Genomic DNA, 4,378 nt, shown 5'->3' on the forward strand with positions numbered 1-4,378 from the left:
GTCTATGACAACGTAATAGTCATCGTTGTCGTCGTCGTCATCATCATCATCATCATCATCATCATTTTGGGTTTTTCAAGACAGGATTTCTCTGAGTAGCCGTGGCTGTCCTGAACTTGCTTTGTAGACCAGGCTGGCCTTGAACTCATAGAGATCTGCCTGCCTCTGCCTCCCTAAGTGCTGGGATTATTGGCATGCACCACCACGCCTGGCTGAATAGTCATTATTTTTTATGTGTTGCTTTTTCCTAGGTTTTCTTGGCAGACATTCCATTTCACCCATGATTTGATTTTTGTAAACAATGGTCCAGCCCAAGAACCTGGGGCTGGGAGGCCAGAGGTCTTAGGAGAGACCATTGTACTGCCATTGTTCTGCTAAGTGGTCATGTTGTTCAACTGCCACCTAAACATTCCTGTCTATAGCCGCAGATCAGTGCCGTGCTCAGCCTTCATCAGAGAAGGTTGCTACTGCAGCAGGCAGAGGTAATGCAGAAACCCTAGCAGACAAAACACCAAGAATAAATGATGGTGGAGAGGAGAACTTGATCCTAAGTGGGAATCCGCATCACCCAGTCCAAAGCTCAGGGAGTGTAAAGGTGGGAGCAGGAAGAATCTAGGCACTGGAGGATGGGGAGGTGTGCAGTAGAATGATGCTCTCTGGATGTGACATAGCCAGTGAATTGCTGAGCTCACTGTAGCTGTGGCTATCTGCATAAGACCTGTAAAAACTGGACCCACCAAAATCTCATCATGATTGGGAGAAGGACCCATGAGGCCTCAGTCCTTCTTGAGGGACTATGGAAGTCAATATTGGCTGGGAAAGGGATTAGTGTTTTCTTTAATGGTATAGCCACTGCTAGGTTGTTTGTAAATAACCTCTCACAAATTAAATCCAGAGGGTTACAAACAAAACATCAGTCAGTCAGTCAATCAATCAATCAATCAGTCAGTCAATATCCATGGAAGGCAAGACCTGACAACTTAACTTTTAAACTCAAAAAGGCACAAAGCTTGGGGAGCAAAGGCCTTCTGCTTCTCATATTCTATAGAAATTTCTAGAAGCTACACCTCTCATATGACACAGATGACTACAGGAGACTGACAGGGCCTTTGCCATCAGGCCTCTGACCGTACTTCCCAGCATCTTTTTCTCTTTGAGTCTTGACGGTTTTCTAATTTGGCCACCTCTCTCCTCGTCCGGAAGGCCTGGGTGTACCCTTTCCTGGAAATCTGAGTGTCTCACAAACCTGGTGTTTTCTGCTGTGGATCATTTTTCACTGACTGTCCAAAACATATTTTCAATAAAATGCATTCACAATGAGCAAGTACAGACTCTTTTTCCATTATTTTCATAAACGATGTGTATAGCATCATGGTTTGACTCTGAATTTGCCTGCTTGCTCCCCGATTGGTGGTGGTATTTTGGGAGGTTATGGAAGCTTTGGGAGATGGTAGGAGGTGGCTCCCCAGGGCTCAGTCTTTTAGCGCGCGTAGTGTCCCTCACCACTCCTGACCTCATGTTCTTCTTCCTGTTGACAACGATAAGCACGCTGGGCTCCAGAACATACTCCTGTGCCCATGTTTTGTCTTAGTGTGTGGTATCAAGCAACCATGCACCAAGTCTTCTGAAACTGTGGGCCAAAATAAGCTACTCCTCCTTCAAGGTGTTCCTATCGGGTGTCTGGCCACACCAAGGGGAGCAGCTATTCACATACTGTTTACATTGCAATAGGTAGTATAAGTAATCTGGAGATGGCTCCCAGGGCACACAAAGATAAAAACACGGAGTCATTTATGGGAGGGACTTGAGCATCCTTGCCTTTGGGGTTCGGGAAACTCTTCTGTAGACACCAAGTTATGGCCTTATTGAGGGCAGTTGGGGCTGTAAGGTGTCTGCTAATATTACAGTAAAATTACCTTTCTTCTAGTGTGCTCCATAAAGGTAGGGTTCTCCCATTTGCTACTCTGGCCTAGTTCAGCATCTTCTGTCTGACAAGGATTAAGATAATGGCTGTTGAAATACAGAAGGCCAGTGGAGTTGGAGTGTATGCTCTTTAGAAAATGAGTCCTGAGGGATGGGGGAGGGGCAGAGGCGGGTAGGTCGGGGCGGAGACCCTGCTCGGGCCCGGCCGGCTGGGTGATTGGGCTGCCGGGCTGGTAGCTGGAACCCAATGTCCAGGTGTGTCTCCTCACGATGTTGCCCTCCCGGAGGAAATCCACACAGCTGCCCCTGGAGAATTGAGGGGCCAGGTTGCTTCCTGGAGGCCTCCGCCGGAAATGCTCCATCTTCCACCTCTTCATTGCCTTTCTCCTGTTGGTCTTCTCCCTTCTCTGGCTGCAGCTCAGATGCTCTGCAGATATGGGCCAGGTGACCAGGGGTAAGGGCAGGAGACCTCCAGTTCACGCCCGGCTGGTCCCCTGGAGCCATCCCCTGAGCACTGGAAGGGAGATAAGTCCCGGGGGCCTCACTGCCTGGCAGTGCTCGCGCCCTTCCGGGAACGCTTTGAGGAGCTGCTGGTCTTTGTGCCCCGCATGCACCGCTTCCTAAGCACCACATCTACCAGGTAGATGGTTTCAGGCTCAACCGGGCAGCACTCATCAATGTGGGCTTCCTGGAGCGCAGCAACCGCACAGACTGCACTGCTCCCTCTCGGCGAGGAGCTAGACCAGGCTTCACCCCCTCTACCGTTACAGACCTGTGTGGGCGGCTTTCTGCTGCTCTCCAAACACACTACCGGCCGCACCACGCGATGTCCAGCCACTTCTGGGGCTGGGGCCGAGAGCATGATGAATCCTGCCGGCGCATCCACGGAGCCGGTCTCCAGCTTTTCCACCCCTCGGGAATCACAACCGGGTACCAGACGGTCCATCACTCACGTGACCCAGCCTGGTGGAAGAGGGACCAGAAACGCGTCTCGGCTCAAAAGCAGGGACAATTCAAGGTGGACCGGGAGGTCTGAACACTGGTGGGTTCCTGCACAGCACTGTCTGTAGGAGGGGCCCTCTGCACTGTTCTCAGTATCCTGCTGGACTGTGACGAGACAGCTACCCCCTGGTGCACACTTGGCTGAGGGCTAAACTGTAAGGAAGCCTTCCAGACCTCAACGCTGCTCAAGCTCAGGAAACCTCAGGCTTAGGCCCAGCTTGAGGGGATGCAGAGCAGCCTGAAGGAATTAGCCAGACCGTCTTCAGCAACTGGTCCCCAGAGCCCCGCTCCAGACAGGACACTACTAGTTTCTGGGATGCTGCTGGAAAAATTTGTCAGAGAGAGGCTGGAGGTGTGGACACGACTGATGTTCTCCACCCAGCCTACCCATGCAGAGGCCTGAGGCAACTGGAAGACGGGCTAGGACAGCCTCAGCAGCCTGTCTGCTCCTCTGCAAGGACAGCCTCATGCAAAGACGCTGTCAGAAGCCAAAGGAGCGGTCGATACGAGGTGTAGCTGGTTGTCACCATCCACGAACAGGGCCTTGCGTCGCCAGATCTCACTTTCCTCAAGAAACTAGAATGCTGGATTCTTACGCAGAATTTCCTGACTTCTAAACGGTAGCAACTAACTAAAACTTTAAAAAGCTATGGCAGGCCAAACAAAATGTTTTGTGGCCACTGGTTTCTCAACCTTTGGCTGGAAAGAGGGGGTGGTGGGAAAGAGGGCGCTCTCAGGTATACGCTGGCATGGAATTGGGTCTGCCTAGGGACAAGCTGGCAGGTGTAGATGGGAAAAAAAGCCAAAGGCGTGGGTTCCTGCACTTCCCTGACCTTCCAGGCTCACGGGCACCTGGGAAGCCCGGTCCTCCTCTGGATTTGTCTAGCTGGGCTCTGTCCCTACACAGTGCTCCATCCTGCCTTACTAGGAAACAGGCAGAAGGAAAGGAGTGCTCCATCCTGCCTTACTAGGAAATAGGCAGAAGGAAAGGTAACCGAAGAAGCCAAGAACAGGACCTGAGGGGGTATACAGTGAGAAGTCCAGAGTGTTGGTTCCTTTTTGTTGTCGTTTGGTGGTTTTTGTTTGTTTGTTTTGTTTTTTGTTTTTCTGACAGGGTTTCCCTAAGTAACAGACATCTGACTGTCCTGGACTCACTTTGTAGACCAAGCTGGCCTTGAACTCACAGAGATGCACCTGACTCTGCTTCCCTGAGTGTTGGGATTAAAGGCATGTGCTACCATGACCAGAGAATTTTGTTATGTTTTTAAAAACAGAGAAAGAAGAAGAAAGAAAGAAGGAAGGAAGGAAGGAAGGAAGGAAGGAAGGAAAGGAAAGGAAGGAAGGAAGGAAGGAAGGAAGAAAAAGAGTCCCAAATGGAATTTCAAAAGGTAAAATACATGTGTATTGTTCCCACCAATCAAAATAGCAAACCATGGCAGCCCCTGGTCAACTG

The 4,378-nt window shown here is 50.6% G+C and overlaps 1 pseudogene; it reads left to right on the top strand.

Annotated features, from left to right (window-relative positions):
* Window positions 1-2,193: 2,193 nt before the first annotated feature.
* On the top strand, window positions 2,194-3,070 carry LOC110566268 (beta-1,4-galactosyltransferase 7-like; annotated as a pseudogene).
* The last annotated feature ends 1,308 nt before the right edge of the window (window positions 3,071-4,378 follow it).

Source organism: Meriones unguiculatus, chromosome 6 (genome assembly GCF_030254825.1).
Source record: "Meriones unguiculatus strain TT.TT164.6M chromosome 6, Bangor_MerUng_6.1, whole genome shotgun sequence".
NCBI lineage: Eukaryota > Metazoa > Chordata > Mammalia > Rodentia > Muridae > Meriones > Meriones unguiculatus.